This window comes from Lactuca virosa, chromosome 3, assembly GCF_052849685.1.
Source record: "Lactuca virosa cultivar CGN04683 chromosome 3, Lactuca_virosa_CGN04683_v6, whole genome shotgun sequence".
NCBI classification, from domain to species: domain Eukaryota; kingdom Viridiplantae; phylum Streptophyta; class Magnoliopsida; order Asterales; family Asteraceae; genus Lactuca; species Lactuca virosa.
In genome coordinates this window covers 52,850,211-52,868,882 of record NC_136428.1, presented here as the reverse complement: position 1 = coordinate 52,868,882, position 18,672 = coordinate 52,850,211, and positions in this window count along the sequence as shown.

Sequence of the window (18,672 nt, the reverse complement as noted above, 5' to 3'; positions counted from 1 at the left end):
TATGCTTTTTGGGGTTTGGTCATTGATTTCATAGAGGTTTTGTAGCATTCTTTCGATTCTTGTTGATCTCCCATGATCTTCACTGTTCCTCATGGAGTAGGCAACTTCACACACTGATGGTATGTTGAGGGGACCGCTTTCATCTCGTGGATCCATGGTCTACCTAGTATCATATTATAAGAAGATAAGGTCTCAATAACACATAAATTTTGTATAGAGTTTACCCCTTCTATGTCTATTGGTAGATTTATTTCTCCAATTGTGTGTTTCGTTTCCCCGCTAAATCCTATGAGGATTGAGGATCTCCTGACTATCTCTGATTCTGGGATGTTCATTCTTTTCAGCACGTCTAGGAGTACGATATTGACTGAGGATCCTCCGTCAACAAGAATCCTTCTGACGAAATGGTTGGCCATGTACAGTGTTATCACGAGTCCGTCATGGTGAGGATCCTGAATTCCTTCCCTGTCCGTCTCCTCAAATGCGATTTATTTTTCACTGCTAATCATGGTATTCTTCCATGGTCTATCTTCCTTTTCTATTTTAGAGACCTTGGCGTGTCTTTTAGCCTGAGAATAAGAGGTACCACAAATGTTAGATCCGCTTGAGATAACGTTAATTATCTTAGTGTCAGAGGGTGGGGATCCTGGTTTCTTCGGGATCCTGTGATTATCCTGGCTGTTCTCCTTGGATTTTTCTCTTTGTCTCCCGAGGATCTCTTTGAGGCGTCCTTTACTAAGGAGGTAGCTGATTTCTTTTCATAGGGCTATGCAGTCCTCCATCATATGGCCAAAGTCTTCGTGGTAGGCACACCATTTGGACTTGTCTTTCCAAGCGGTGGACTTGCTGTCTCTCTTTGGCCATCTTGCTTCATCTCCAAGATCCCGCATAACATGAATTACACCTGAAATATCCACAGAAAAACAATAGTCAGTGATTTTAGGAAGCTCTTCTTCTTCTCCTCCATATTCAAGGGAATTAACCCTGTGCTGATCCGGTTTGGAATAGGGCTTCGATTTGTAGGATCTTTGAGTCGAGGATTCGGCCTTCCTATTGGGGTTCTCATATTGATCCGAAGGGTTTCTTCTCTTCTGGATCTCTCTATCCTCTTCGAGCCTTATTAACCTCAACGCCCGACACCTGACTTCATCCAATATTTTGCATGGGGTCATCACAAGGTCTTCATAGAAGGGTGAATCCTTTCTTAGTTCCATTTTAAAGGCTTCCACATCGGTAGCCATGTCGATGTTGGAAATGCTCAGAGCTTCCCTGCCAAACCTGTTAACAAAGTCCCTAAGTTTTTCCATAGGATCTTGAACCACCCGGTAGAGATCACTAGTGATATTCTCGAAGGTTCTGTTGCAAGAAAACTGGTTATTAAAGATATTGACTAAGTGTACAAATGAAGTAATAGAGCATGGGGGAACATTTAGCATCCATTTGAGGGATGATCCTGTAAGGGTTTAACCAAAGCATTTGCACATGCAAGCTTCCTTCAAGTGCCCTGGGATGTGAATGATCTCCATCCTTTCTCTGTATTGGGCTATATGCTCTTCAGGATCTATAGTTCCATCGTATAGCTTCATGTTGGGAGTTTGGAAGCGCTTAGGAACTTCGGTATCGATTATCACGGGATCAAATCTCGAGATCATGTGGCTTCTAGGAGATGCTTCTCGTATTGGTTGGACCACTCTGGGTACACTGGAGATCATTTATCTTAATTGCTGAAGTTCCCTGGCCATGTTTGGGTTTATTCCTGCATCAACGTTAGTATAGTTAGTATTAATAGTATTGTTGTCTAAGAAGTTACTAGAATCAAGGTTTCTAGGAGTGTTGAAAGGCTCATTGAGATCATTGATCATGGACGCTCGGTTGTCCATAGTATCCCCCCCAGGGTGACGCCACAGTGGTAGGAATCGTGTTCTTCTGGCGATTTTCTGAGGATCCTGCATTATTGAAGTCCAGGATCCTTGGTTGCACAACTATGGGCGTTGTTTCCTGGGATTTCTGAAATTCCGCCTTCATCCTCTCCACTTCTTTGAGTAGTGCTCTATTCTCCTCCTGCTGTTAGGTCACCTTTTGCGTCATTTTCCTCATCATAGTGAAAAGTTCTGCAGTAGTGACTGAGGTAGTTCGATCCTGGAGCCCTGATGATCCCAAACTTCCGGGATCCTCTATGACCAGCTTCATGAACGTTATTTGACCAAGTATTCCGGGTCTTCAGCATAGTTGAGATGATTCTTCGTTGAGAATTGGTCTTTCCTTGACTAATTCTGCACACGTGTTAGTTATATACAAAATATGAACATTATAAATATTAATAAAAATAATAACAGTAATTAGCTGGGATCCTGATGCAGCTGAGGATCCTGGATATTTGAGGATCCTGAATATCGTAAGGATCCTGACCCTAACATTAGGTCAGGGGTAAAATGGTCTTTTTACCCCAAGTATGGATTTACGGTCATGGAGTGGAACCCAATTGTTAACTGGGTGTTATTTCGATATTGACAGTTCGGGATCTGTCAGCCAACAATCATGGATCGTCTGTGTGATTCGGCAGTGTGAGGTGAGTCTCCTCACTGGATTTAGCGAGTCGAAGGCAAGAATGTCGGCCCATAGTTTATATTATTATGATGCGAGATGTCTGCGCGACTCGTGCATGTATTGTATGATGGCATGTTTACTGGGCAGGTCCTGATGAGTATGTTGAATGTTAGTTATAAGTATTTGTTTTTATGCTTACCGGGAAAGACCCGATGCCAGACGAGGCTCGATGAATGTATGGTATGCTATAGTCTTTGTGATTATTGCATGTGTTAGTAAGGTTATGTTTATATGGTTATATGGTTATATAATTATGTGTGTAGCGGGCGGTGTGACATCTCCATTTTCACGGCCAGAAAAGACCGATTTTGTTTATGCTTTATAAAAATCAGAGTACCTCTTTTAATAAAATTGTTGCGGAATTTGTTCCCATAAAAACATGATAAATACGTTATCAAATCATTTCCGAAGAAATGTATTTCATTCATTTTCAAAACATTGGGATGTCATCGTCAATACATAAACATAAGCATAAACATAACTTACATTCATTTACACTAGTGATCTACATCTCTTTTAAATCTCTCAGTGTAAAGTAGCTTCATATTGACATCTGTGATACAAATAAGCTTGAGTGGGTCAGGTTGGGAAACCTGGTGAGTACATAGGGTTTTCAACCCACAATAATATAGTTAATTTGTTTCTTCACATAATACATGTCAAACAATTAACCCGATTGCCCATCCCCATTTTCTTCATTTAATATTCCCTAGAGAATTATCTTAAGGGTCATCTCCTATATCGTAGTTACCTCTCATCTCTTTACATCACATTTCCTTATATGTTTGTTCCTAAGGACTTTTCCTAAGGATCATTGCCTACAACGCATAGACAGTAATGATTCGGGGATTACCCCCTCAATACGTGCTTAGTAAGGGTTGGAGTATCATCGCATGAATACGTAGTTACAACATCGTCTGAACTCGTAATTCATAGTAAGGGTTGGAGTATCATCGCATGAATACGTATTTACAACATTGCCTGAACTCGTAATTCATAGTAAGGGTTAGAGTATCATCACATGAATACATAGTTACACCATCGCCTGAACTTGTAATTCATCACCTACAAGTTATGAGCCTGCTGGTGTTTCCACGGGGTTGTCTAGAATAGTCTGTGGTCGCCATCTATACTCTGGTAGATGACTACATCTCCATATTGCCGGACAAGGTTATGGTATCTTTCATCCTACATCATCGATTCATCATCACCTATCTATCCTCACCTAATTATCATCACCTTCCTATCATCACCTATCTCTCATCATTTTATTTCATCACACACCAACTATTTCATCTACCCATGTTTTATCCCAACATATTTGTAGATATAAAATAAATATACAGTTTGAATCATTTAAAACATGTCTAAAATCATTCACCCAACATACACAACAAGTATTCAGATAATATGCACACATAGCACGTAATTTATATAAAATACTTCATATCTATGTGTAAGATGAAAGTAACTATGCACTCACTTGATAAGGTGGTGACTCGGCACTCGAACAACACTTCGTTACTCTCAACACAATTTTTCCTCGGACAAAACCTAGTATCATTACCACTAGAGTTTAGTCTAATATTCGCCGAGACTATTTAATAGTCTGGCTATTATTACTATTATATAACCCATAATAATAGCCCAAATACTCCTTATAAGGTCCTAATAACATTACTATATTGAAACATATATTGGCTATACTAAAGATAGGGTAGGCATAGCTCACTTACAACGGGTTTTCTCGAAAACCGGGCTTCGCTGGAGCAGCGTTTCCGAGCTGAAAAGCTCTTTTCTCGAGGCTTCAGGAGCCTCGAGGCTTCCTTCGGGTGCTAGGGGGTTAAAAACAAGATCTACAACTTTCATTTAGACTCCGTCGGCTAATTCTCGACCGATCTTAAATTTAACAGTAGGAGGAGATTAGACTGTTAAATGACCATGAAGAATTCGTAACTCCTTCATACGGACTCCGTTTTCGTCTATCTTTTTACATTTGAGTTCTTATTAATGAGATCTTCAACTCTCATTAAGGTTGCGTAAGCCAAAAACCACTCGAACTAAAATTCGAGTTTCGGGCCGTGCACTACTATGCCAAATCTTAGAAAAATCATAACTTTCTCATACGAAGTCAGATTTGGGCGTTCTTTTTTTTGTATGTTCTCGGTTTAACATATACTACAAATTTTGTTTAGATCACTAAGGCTAAAAAGTCCTCTATCGTAAATTCACTATTTACGTCTCTCGGTGTCGTGCCGGTTTTGCAGCGAAACTTTGACGTGCCATAACTTCTTCGTTATAACTCGGATTTCCGCGTTCTTTATATGTACGGAACCCTTGGAACATATACTACCACTTGGTTAAGATTACTCCTTCTAAATAATCTTCCATCAAAAACTCATTTTTGATGCTCATTGTCTCTAAATTGACTAGCCCGGATCTACGGGCGTTACAGGCGGGGCCCAATGTCAGGAAGGGCTTGGTAATTGACAGATCTGTAATCCGGCGGGGCTCGATGGTGGTCAAGGATCGATTTCGGGCGGGGCCCGAAGCCGAGTGGGACTCGAGAGCGGGCGAGTCCCTATGGAGGGCGGGGGCCCAGTATGTGTTTATGTATGTATGGTATGTGGTATCTTGGGGAACTCACTAAGCTTTGTGCTTATGGTTTTCAGTTTATGTTTAAGGTATTTCAGTTTTCAAAATGGAAGGGCTCAGGATGATTGCAGAGCACACACCACATGTTTCCGCATTTTGTGAATTGCTCTGATTTTATGATATTTTGCTAAATCTTGATTACCTTGGTTTATGGTGTTGTTATGTATTAACGAGTTATTAATCTAAAAACGGAAATTTTGTGTCATTATTTGGGGACGTTACAAGTTGGTATTAAAGTCTTGGTTTGAGGGATTCGGGCACACTCTCGGGTGTGTCTGAACTCAAACTGAGGATTTGGTAAAGTTTTCCGAAAAGAAATATATTTTAGAAAGGGATTTTTATAAAAGAATAAAGGGTGTGGTGCATGCAATCAGCCAAGCTCAAGTAAGATTTCCCAAAATACCCATAAATTGATGGGTTTTAGGTAAAACAAATAAACTAGAAAAACAATTCCTAAGTTCACATGCAACCTACTTTGGATCTATGTTTTAACTATTGAACATACAACTTTGAATTGCAATACAAGAACCCTAGAGGAGAGAGGCTATTATCGAAAATAGTAAACTAGGGTTTAGGGTTTACATACCTTTCAATTGTTATAGCAAACAATTGATATTCCCTTGATCTTGATCTTGATCTTCTTGGAAGCTTTAGCACCACAAGTGTAATGCCTCTAATGGAATCACACCCAAACTAGCAAGAAGGAAAGTAGAAGAGAGAGAGGAGAGGGAGTATGCAAAATCTCGGCCTTAGGGTTTCTTCAAAAGAAAGAGTGACCAAAAACATGAACCAGGAGGCTCCTTATATAGCTGAGGGATCTAGGGTTTAAGGGAAACCCTAGTTATCCTTTGCTTAGGGCCTAAGCAAACCCAAGGGCCTTATCCAAGCCCCTATGGACGAAATTATTAGGGTTTCCCCTAAAGATTTCGTCCACCCTCTTCCAAGGGGGTTCTAGAGCCTTCCACTCAACTATTAGATAATTGCAAACTAGTCCTTGCACCTTATAATTAATTCTTTTAACCCCAAAATCAATTCTGATTAATTTCTGGCTAACAATTAATTAAACATAATGATTTCTAATTAATATATTAATCCATTAACATATTAATAAATCATTTATATATATATTAATTTATTAATCTTATAAATTAATATCTCTCCTTTCATAATTTCCTTGTCCAGTTGCTAGGTTGAGGGCAACCCAAAAGGACTGTGCTGCTATCAATTCAAGTACATACCAATTATAGTTATGGGCTTAGACACCTAATCCAACAGTCTCCCACTTGGATAAGTCTGTAACTATAATTGCTAGTATGCCTTCTAAATTTGACCAGCAAATTGTAGCTTCCAAAAAGCTGCTGCCGAACTCTGACCCAGTCAGTTACGTGTCCTAAGATAAGTGATCATATAACCCTTCGTTCTGCTTGACATCCCCAGACAAAAGACATGGAATGTAATCAATCTGTTTGTCCAGAATCTATGTTTCCCGATTCCTGATTTGTGATGATGTAGGACTTCTAATCGAACACATCAATTTAGTCCTGGCTGGGCCGAACACATAAGTCAACACCAAATCATCGAGGGGCCCACATATATCGCTTTTCCTGTTAGGGCAAAAGGAACGAATAAACGTTGACTCATATGCTTGTATCTTTTACTCATCAAATTATGCATGACAATACGTTTTATAACACCAAGTTACTGATGCGTTTTCGTATCACCAATGCACAACCGACTTGTAAATTACAACTCATATATCTTCGTTTCAAGATTATAAGATATTATCGTCTCAGTATTACTCGTGATGAATTCCATGAAGTAATACTCTGAGCGAGGGTTTATCCAATACTCAAATCTCAATTTCTGAGTACTCATGAACATTGCAGCAATTCTATTGCCATGTCTATCCTTAGACAATTTGCAATCCAATTCATGACAGTCTTAATTCACTACTTACTTCCAAGAGTACGAGCGACTGTGGAGTTTGAATAATCTCATTATTCAGGAAGTAAAACATGCAAAAATGAAACACAATAATAAACAATCGACAAAAGGTAGTAGCCAAACTTATAAATAATACTTTATTATTTAATCACCAAAAGTCAATTACATTTACTTTGTTACAAGTTTCAAAAACTAATCTAACTACTAAAACTAATATCATCTTTCAGTCCTATGCTCCGAGCATGCTGAATATGCTTAGCCCTACTCAGACCCTTTGTGAGAGGATCTGCTGGGTTATCTTCAGATGACACCCTCTTTACTATAAGATGGCCTTCTTCTACTCTATGTCTGATGAAATGGTACTTTCTGTCGATATGTCTGGTCTTACCATGATCTCTTGGTTCCTTTGTCAAGGCAACCGCTCCTTCATTATCGCAGAACAGTTCCATAGGCTCCTGGATGGTTGGAACAACTCCGAGATCCCCGATGAAGTTCCTCAACCAAGCTGCTTCTTTCGACGCTTCACTTGCTGCTATGTACTCTGATTCACAAGTAGAATCAGCCACCGTATTTTGCTTGGAACTCTTCCAAGTAACTGCTCCTCCATTCAGTAAAAACACCCAGCCTGACTGAGAACGGAAGTTATCTCTATCCGTCTGAAAGCTGGCATCACTGTAACCATCTACTCTCAAAGTATCACTGCCACCAAGCACAAGGACCCAGTCCTTTGTCCTTCGCAAATACTTGAGTATATTCTTAACTGCTACCCAATGAGCTCTACCTGGGTTTCCCTGATAGCGACTAACCATGCTCAAAGCAAATGCCACATCAGGGCGAGTACATGTCATAGCGTACATGATCGATCCGACAGCGGAAGCATAAGGTACACGACTCATGTCATCTATTTCAACATCTGTACTCGGGCATTGAGTCTTACTCAATTTGGTATTGCTCTGGATAGGTAGCTCTCCCTTCTTGGAGTTTTCCATACTAAACCTCTTTAGTACCTTATCCAAGTATGTGCTCTGACTAAGTCCAATTAGTCTCTTCTTTCTATCTCTCAATATTCTAATCCCAAGAATATAGGCAGCTTCTCCAAGGTCTTTCATGGCAAAACACTTTCCAAGCCAAGACTTAACTTCTTTCAAGGTTGGAACATCGTTACCAATGAGTAATATGTCATCGACATATAACACCAGAAAAGTTACTATACTCCCACTAGCCTTGATATACACACAAAACTCATCTTCACTTCTAGAGAAACCAAACTCTTTGACTTTCTCATGGAAGCAAAGATTCCAACTGCGAGATGCTTGTTTCAATCCATAAATGGATTTCTCAAGCTTGCACACTCTATTGGGGAACTTTGCATCAACAAAACCCTCTGGCTGACTCATGTAAACATCTTCAGCCAACTTCCCATTAAGGAAAGCAGTTTTGACATCCATCTGCCAGATTTCATAATCATGGAAGGCAGCTATGGCGAGCAATATCCTAATAGATTTAATCTTAGCTACTGGTGAGAAGGTCTCATCATAGTCAACCCCTGGGGTTTGAGTGAAACCTTTTGCAACCAGTCGAGCTTTGAATGTGTGCACATTCCCATCCATGTCTGTCTTCTTCTTGAAGATCCATTTGCACCCAACTGTCTTGCGACCTGGTGCACTATCAACCAAATTCCAAACTTGGTTGTCATACATGGACTTAATCTCGCTGTCCATTGCCTCTTTCCACTTGGAAGCCTCTGGGCCTGCCATTGCTTCCTTATAAGTGACTGGTTCATCTAAGTTTACCAGTGTTTTGTCACTTATGAATGTGTCACCATCTGAAGTAATATGAAAACCATACAACTCAGGTGGCACACTCACCCTAGTGGATCTTCTAAGAGGTAATGAGTTATCAATTGGTTCAACAGGAACTGTTTCCTCTGGTTGAATGCTAGTGTCATCTAAGGTTCCTTCATTGGCTGACTCTTGAATTTCTTCAAGGTCAATAGTGCTCCCACTGTCCTCTTTGAATATGATCTCTCTTTCAAGAAAGACTCCTCTTCGTGCTACAAAGACCACGTTCTCACTAGGCCTGTAGAACAAATATCCAAAAGACTGCTTTCGGTAACCAATGAAAACACATTTCTCACTTCTAGCTGCTAGCTTGTCGTGAGTCTCTCGTCTTACGAAAGCTTCACAACCCCAGACTTTAATATGTGCTAACGAGGGAACTTTCCCTGTCCACATTTCGTGAGGTGTTTTGGCAACCTTCTTTGTAGGGACAAGATTGAGGATGTGGGCGGCTGTCTCTAAGGCATACCCCCAGAAGTGAATAGGAAGCGAAGCCCGACTCATCATAGAACGAACCATGTCTAACAAGGTCCGATTGCGCCTCTCAGCTACACCATTTAATTGTGGTGTCCTAGGAGGAGTCAATTGTGAGACTATCCCACATTCTTTCAGATAGTCGTTAAACTCGATACTAAGATACTCCCCGCCTCTATCGGATCTAAGTATCTTTATCTTTCTGCCCAATTGATTTTCGACTTCATGCTTAAACTCTTTGAACTTTTCAAAAGTTTCTGACTTATGCTTGATCAAGTAGATATATCCATATCTGCTATAATCGTCAGTGAAGGTCACATAGAATCGATAAGCATCTCTTGTAGTTGATCTGAAGGGTCCACACACATCCGTGTGTATGAGATCCAACAGACCTTCACCTCTTTCACAAGACCCTGTGAATGGTGATTTTGTCATCTTTCCCAAAAGACAAGACTCACACATATCATCTGACTTTAGGTCAAATGATTCCAACACTCCATCCTTTTGGAGTTGGGCTTTGCGTTTCTTGTTAATGTGTCCAAGACGACAATGCCACAAGCATGCCTTGTCTACACTATTAGACAAGTCAATATTAAGTACACTATTTCCTAGGCTATCAACACAAGTCACTGTCTCATACACACCATTACAAGGCAAAGCTTCAAACATAAAAACACCATTCTTATAAACAGAAATTAAACCATTCAAATCATTAAAAGAATATGTAAAACCTTGTCTGAACAATGCATGAAATGAAATAATGTTTCTCGTCATCTCAGACGAATAGCAACAATTTATTAAATCTAATCTAACATCATTACTAAGCAGAAGCTGATAAACTCCGATCTTGGTTACTGGTGAAGACTTTCTGTTTCCCATGATCAGGTTTATCCTTCCTCGCTCTATCTCCTCACTTTCCTTTAGACCCTGCAAATCAGAACAGATATGAAAACCACATCATGTATCAAGGACCCATGAACGAGAAGATAATGAGTTATTAGCAGAAATAGTGTAAATACCTGCCGAAGATGGCTTCACTTTGCCATCCTTGATATCTTGCAGATACTGTGGGCAAGATCTCTTCCAATGCCCCTTTTGGTTGCAGTAAAAGCAAACTGCGTCTTTTGGATCAGAAACATGGGGAGTGGAACCATTGGGCTTAGCCTTTGGGCCATTACTAGATGACCCAGCTTGAGCCTTGCTCTTCCAGTTTTGCTTGGGAGGACCTTTCCTCTTTTTCCCCTTTCCCTGTCCAATAGCCAAAACAGGGGCACTCGTAGGTGTGGAGGGTATACTTTTACCCTTCATCACTGCCTCAGCTGTCTGCAACAAGTTGTGCAATTGGGCCAAGGTCTGCTCAGTATTGTTCAAATGGTAAGTTAGAATAAACTGACCATAACATTCAGGAAGTGAGTTCAAGACCATGTCAATGGCCAATTCCTCATCAAAGTGAATATTGAGCTTGACCAAACGCTCTATGTAGCGTTGCATTCTTTGCACATGTGACACTACCGACTCCCCATCCTTCATCTTGCAAGCCATGAGTGACTTGACTACTTCGAACTTTTCTTGACGAGCTCGCTTATGGTACTTTTCCATAAGGTCCTTGTTCATCTCGAAAGGCCAGTAGTCCTCATAGTACCTCTGCAGTTCTGGGGACATAGTTGCCACCATGATGCATGCCACTTTGGTAGCATCATCGTAATGTTTCTTGTAGGCAGCAAGATCTTCAGGAGTAGCTTCATTCTCATCAAGCTCTTTGAGCTCCTTTTCAAGAACATATTCTTTGTTCTCGAAACGAAGAGCCATCTTGATGTTGCGCATCCAATCGTTATAGTTTGAGCCATCCATAACGACTTTGGAGCAGATATTGAGCAAAGAGAAGTTCTGGTTGGAGGAGGATGAAGCAGAAGTGTTTCCAGGAGTAGACATCTGAAAAGAAAGAAAGTTTTAGTTAGATTTCAAGATACCTTAATAGAATAACCCAAAGATATAATATCAAGGTTAGGATCCAACTATGAAGATTCACAACTTAGAAATGGGATGCCGAGATCCAAGTGCAAATTTCATAAAGGTAGGTGAATGACGATTCACCAATTCCACCATTAGACGAAACAAACGAAGTGAAATTCCTAATTCTTTTGAGATACATTGAAACTATTCAATGGCATGTTTTAATCTCAGATTATGCTCTTCTATTTGTGACTGGGATGCCGAGGATCACAAACAAGATGTGAATAACCATGCAAATGTGCTTGGTAACCTCATTGTCTTTATCATTAACTATTGATGTGCTGGTAAACCACACACGCTCCATCAAAATGACAATTATGAGATACCCATTACTACTCTTTATTAGTGCCTTTTAGTGTGCTGGTTAACCACACACGCTCCACTAACGACCAATAAAGCATAATGTGCAATTTCATGGATTAGCATACTTTTCACATTTTTCCTAAAGTAACTAGAGTTGGGATTTTGAAAATAATGTTCTAGTACTTTCTTTAATATCATTATACTTTTAATGAGAAGTAGTTGTCCTATCAAATCCGTTCTGCTAACGACCCTCCACTAATCAAGGAAGCGGTGGGTGAGAGTGGACACCCATTCAACTACCATTTTATAGGCAGTTTCCTTATACCCCCCTTATAGATTAGCTTCGTGAATGAGGCATACTAGCGATTTGACTGACCATATTCTTATACATATAATATTAAACCTTTAATTATAATATATATATATAAGGTGTGTTTTAAAACCTTTTAAAACTTCAAGGGTTTATATAAATTTCGAAATTTAAGCTGTTAAATTCAAATTTAAATAAACCAATTCACTAGATTTAATATTTATCTATTAATTAACTATTAATCAAATTATTAAATCTTGTAAGGATTATCTAATTAAATTAATCAATTAATTTAATCCTAATCCTTATCCCTCTAATTTCGAAAAATAGGGTAAGGATAATTATCCAATTAATCTAATTAAGTAACAATTATCCAAAAAACAAGAAACCCTAGTTATCCTCTAGCATATTTCGAAATTTACAAGGGAGGAGGCTAGGGTTTTCAAAACCCTAACCCTAATTTCGATTAGGGTTCTTTGGAGGCTAGGGTTTTCGAAAAAACCCTTTGATCCAAAACCCTAGAAATCGAAAATTTGGCCTTTAGGGTTTAATAGCTATAAACCCTAATTTGCAATTCAACAATTGTAGCAATTCAATTTAAAACAACAATGGCTCTGATACCACTGATGGGTTTTAGGTAAAACAAATAAACTAGAAAAACAATTCCTAAGTTCACATGCAACCTACTTTGGATCTATGTTTTAACTATTGAACATACAACTTTGAATTGCAATACAAGAACCCCAGAGGAGAGAGGCTATTATCGAAAATAGTAAACTAGGGTTTAGGGTTTACATACCTTTCAATTGTTATAGCAAACAATTGATATTCCCTTGATCTTGATCTTGATCTTCTTGGAAGCTTTAGCACCACAAGTGTAATGCCTCTAATGGAATCACACCCAAACTAGCAAGAAGGAAAGTAGAAGAGAGAGAGGAGAGGGAGTATGCAAAATCTCGGCCTTAGGGTTTCTTCAAAAGAAAGAGTGACCAAAAACATGAACCAGGAGGCTCCTTATATAGCTGAGGGATCTAGGGTTTAAGGGAAACCCTAGTTATCCTTTGCTTAGGGCCTAAGCAAACCCAAGGGCCTTATCCAAGCCCCTATGGACGAAATTATTAGGGTTTCCCCTAAAGATTTCGTCCACCCTCTTCCAAGGGGGTTCTAGAGCCTTCCACTCAACTATTAGATAATTGCAAACTAGTCCTTGCACCTTATAATTAATTCTTTTAACCCCAAAATCAATTCTGATTAATTTCTGGCTAACAATTAATTAAACATAATGATTTCTAATTAATATATTAATCCATTAACATATTAATAAATCATTTATATATATATATTAATTTATTAATCTTATAAATTAATATCTCTCCTTTCATAATTTCCTTGTCCAGTTGCTAGGTTGAGGGCAACCCAAAAGGACTGTGCTGCTATCAATTCAAGTACATACCAATTATAGTTATGGGCTTAGACACCTAATCCAACATAAATGTTATCTGTGATGCGTTGATTTGTGAATCTGTGGAATTGCATGCTAGTTAGGGCTAAGGATCTGCTCAGTTTTTGCATGCAAGAATGCTAGGAGAGATGCCTTTGTATGCCTACTGTTTTGGTCAAAAATTACACAAGTATAAATCAACCAAATTGAATGAGAGACTGTGATGTTCGAATTGTGAAATAGAGAAAGGTTAAGAGAATGACACGATTGTTTACAAGCAAAACCCTTGATCCTTGCTAGGATCTCCGACACAAAACCTTGGGAGGTGATAATGATCACCTGCCTTGACGATGTTATTAATATAAAATGATGATTACTAAAAGTATTTCAGTAAGAACAAGTGAAAAAGTTTGTAGAGTAAGCTAAGAGTAGGTAGAGTGTGTCGTGTGCAAGATACATGTGTCAATTTATAGTCTAAACTAGCTAACAAGATGTCTGATATTTCCAGGATCCTATATGACCAGATATGTGAATGTTGTTTGACTTGCTATTCTGGGTCTTTAGCATAGTTGAGATGACTCTCTGTTGAGAATAAGTCTACTCTTTACTATTTCTGCACATGCGTTAATTAAGAACGAAATATAACCGTTATAAATGTTAGTAAATAATAATAATGGTAATAGTCGGGATCCTTAGATAGTTGAGGATCCTGAATATCTGATGAGGTCTGAGGATCCTGAATGCTTTGAGGATCCTGGCCCTAGCAATTGCCCCAAAGTTATTCCTGAAAATATAGGAGTTAATTTCGAGAATATTAAAGGGATAACTTAAAAATAAATTAAAAAGAGGAGATAAAGAAGAGTTTAAAAATTGTCCCTTAATGGATAAGTTTTATCCATCTCGAGGTAACCGAGAAGCAGTCAAATCATCTTTCTTATCTCTTCTTTTCTATAAATGACTAAATGTGGGCTTCGGATAATTTCTTCTTTACTATCTTCAGTCATCATCGTCTTATTGTGAAGGTAAATTTTCCTCTTACTTGTTGTCTTCTATTTCTCCGATTTTCCTCGTCACGGTTAAGAAAACTAGTCCTTCTCGAGCTAGCGTTGTTACTTCTCCCAAGAATGACTTCAGTGATCAAGCAATCTTATCTTATGATGAGGTTTTCTCCTTCGATGATGAGGATATGGAATCATTGAAAGCCATTGGGGTTTTCCTTTTGATGTAATTTTTCGACCTTTTGAGGCCACCGTTCCACCGGATTTTGTTTCTCCGACGTGGGTTTGCTTTTCCAAATACCCATTTACTCTAGGTTTAACTTATCCTTTTACTGGTATCATTCGTGATTTCTTTTCAACTACCAAAATTTCTTATATCCAAGCTATTCCTGTGGTTTGGAGGATCCTGTTTTGGATTGATCGCTTGAATCAGTCAAAGAATATGGACATCAGGTTATCTAAGTTGGATCTCGTTTATGATCTTTCTACTTTTGGTTCTTCCCGTTTCTTGTTAAGATTTAAGACAAACAAACCCCACCTCATTCTGAAATCTAAACAGAATGATGGTGCTTGGAAGGAAAAATACTTCTTCTTGAGTCGTGATTCAATTCCCGATGGGGATTCCCTGCCAAAAACATGGATTAAAAGGGGTAGGATTTAAATTTAGATTTTAAGGATATTGAAATTTACTTCCCTTATTTTGTTTGTTTTGATGCAACATTCAAATTTGAGGAGCTTGTTCCTGCCACTAGTGATTACAAGGACAAGGTTTCCAAATTTCTTGCACTTCCTGCACTTGAAAGGTCGTCCAGGCTCGAATATTCCAGTCTCCAAGAGGGTTCTTGTACTACTGCTTCTATGGCTACTGGTAACATTATTTTGCTTGGATACTTCTTTTAGATTGATAAGGATCCTGAGTTGATAGGGATCTGTGGCAGGTTCCAAGACTACTCGGTCCAAGGCTTGCTTTGGTTTGGCAGATCTTAAAGACGATATGACCAGCGGTTTGATCAAGGTTAAGCAAGAAAAAGGTGTCACTCTTCTTCCTCCCAAGAGATCTCACGTAGACCTTACAGTTAAGGCTTCAGGATCCCGGAAGCGGAAGCCGTTTGAAGTTGTGGATTTTGGTTTAGAGAATCTTGGCATTGAGGATGCTCTCAGGAAGTTGACCACTTTTACTCAAGCCGTAAGTTTTTCTTTCATTCTTTGATATTTTTCTTTTTCTTATTGTCATTTGATCTTTTTCAGGTTTCCGACCATATCTCTGCCGATTTGAGGCTCCAGGCTGAGAGAGTTGAACAAGCTCTTCAGGAACAAGAAAAGATGTGGAAGGCGACCAATGAGGATCTTCTGAAGCGAGTGGAACTTTTGAGTAAGGAGAAGGCTGAGAAAGAGGGTGAGCATGCTGCAGAGATTGAGGAGGTGATTGCTGAGGTGAAGAGTAGCGCTGCGATAGCTATTTGGGAAGCTAAGATCAAGCTTGCTGAAGATCTTAAAAATTAAGGATCCTGGAATGTGGTTGGTTGGCGTGAGGCATTATCCCAGCTGACTGGCAAGCCTGCTCCTGTCACTAAGGATCCTGCGTCGCAGCCGTCGGATGGAGGAGAGAAAGATGGGGCCAATGATGATCATACTAAGGTCTAGGCCTGCTATAAGATAAATTAAGTAGTTTTTTCATTATGTAAGACATTTAGCTTTTGCCTTAGTAGGTCGGTGTGCAACTTTTTGAATGACATGGTAGTATTTCCCTTTTATTTGTCTTTATTTCCTTGTCCTGTTTAATCTGCGTGTCAAATATAGTACTAGAATTTTTAAGTAGTTAGGATCCTACAAATAGTGAATAATTTTCAAGATAAAGTTCTTTTGGCAAATAATAGATAAAATGATTTTATAAGGATTGAATTAGTTAAACAACTCAAAGTAATAACTTAAAATAATAAGAACTGACTTTGTTAAGCAATTTAAAATGTTAAAAGTTTCTTTAAAAGTTTGATAACTGACTTGTAATCCTTAAGAGTTTCAAATAATTTTTATAATAAAACAAGTATAAAAGAATTTGTTAAGAACTAATTTTCGTAAATCTGAATGCTTTAAAACTTCTTTAAAGATATCAATTTAAAATAGTAAATGACTCTGAAGTGATGAAAGTTTATAAATCAGAAATCGGTTTAGGATCCTGAAAAGTTTAAGATCCTTGATTTTACTTAAAAAATTTCAAAGTTAAGAACTGTAAGGGTCGAATTGTTGTAATTAGTCGAAATGTATTTTGAACTCTTCGAATATTTTGTAATGTATTTTACTAGGGCGCTTTTATTCGAAGCTTAAGTGTCTAGGCCTTAGTATATTTTTTGTACGCTTTCGGTTCCCTATAAATAGGGTTATTTACTAGAGTTAGATAAGAGTTTTTACAGACCTGTCTATTGTACTCTGTAAACATTCGAAAGCGTAATCGAGCTAAAACAAGATCATATTTACATCCGGTGTTCAATCTCGCATTCTTATCTGAATTCATACTCTGATTAATTCAATACTCGATTCTTTGATTCATCAATTGGTATCAGAGCAGGAATCACATCTGTGATCTGATTTTCATTCATTCAAAAAGTTTTTGAATCAAATTTTTGGTTCAAAAGTTTCCGCACTTTTTGATCGTGAAAAATTTGTCTAGATCTTAGTCTGTGATTTGATTCTGCATTTGAATTGTTGAATCGAGTGTTCTTCTAGCAATTTCGATTTGATTCAACTAGTTTGATTTCAAATTTCCAAATCTTCTTAAGAATTTTCAAAATCAACTTCCGTACAACAATGGCGAGTTTCAATCTCAATTCGATGACCTCGTTTTCTCATCTGTTAGGATCATCAACCAAAATTCCAATGCTAATTCCTGAATACTATGATCAGTGGGCTGATCGTATGCAGGATTATCTGAATGGTCTTGATGAAGAATTATGGTCATGTATCACTGGAAATGTCAATGTTCCAGTGAATGTTCAACCAATCGGATCTTCTTCCACAAGTTCTGGTGTTGATAATCAATCTGATCGTTTGAAGAAACTGGAGAAAAGGTGTATGAGGGAACTGCGAGGTGCTTTACCTCCAGTTGTGTACAATTACGTTAGGAGTTGTACAACTGCAAAGTAGATCTGGAACAATCTGAAAGATAAGTTTCAAGGAAGCGAGAAGACGAAAATCAATTCAGTCAAACAGTGTTTGGTTGAGCTGAAAGATTTCAGACAAAAAGAAGGTGAAACAATCGAAGTCTACTATGATCGACTGAACGAGTTAATCTATCGTTGTAATCACTATGGAATTACCAGGACTTCAATGGAATTTAATCTCATCTTTGTGATGGGTCTTCGAAAAGAATGGAGGAGTGTAAGTATGATGGTGAAGAATCAGCAAAGTTTTGATACATCAACTCTCAATGATTTGTACAATCAGTTGAAAACACACGAAACTGAGGTAAATGAAATTGTTGAGGAGACGAAGCTGAATTTGGGAGGTCTAATGGCACTTGTATCAAAGGTATCTAAGAAAGAAGCAGAAAATGGTGATTCTGAGGAAGAAGAAGGATTCATCATGAATTCGGATGATGAGGCAATAGCTTTTTACTCGAATAATCGTGTTAAGAAGTTTTTCAAAAAGCCGTTCAATCCGAAGACTAAGCTTGCTGAGGTAAAAGGAAGTGCTGTGAGTAAAACTGCTGATGAGGAGAAAAAGAAAGTTGAGAAGAAAGATTCGAAAATGTCTGAAGGAAAGATTGAGAAAAAGCTGAAAGGTGATGCTGGAATAGATTCTCATTATTGTAACGGTACGAATCATCTTGCGAATGACTGTATGCTTCGAAAGAAGGATGAGAGGAAGAATAAAGTCAAGGATGAGGCGTATTATGCAGAGAGGCTTGAGGAGGTTCGTGCGAAAGCCAAGAATTTTTCATTGGTTGCAAAGGGTAAACATGAGGATGAAGATGGAACTTATCAAATCTGGTCATCCGGATCAGACGATGAAGAAATGCGAAATCCAACACATGGAGCGATGTATGCGAAAATGGAGGAGGATTCAGATGATGAGGGATTCGAAGTGAAAGGA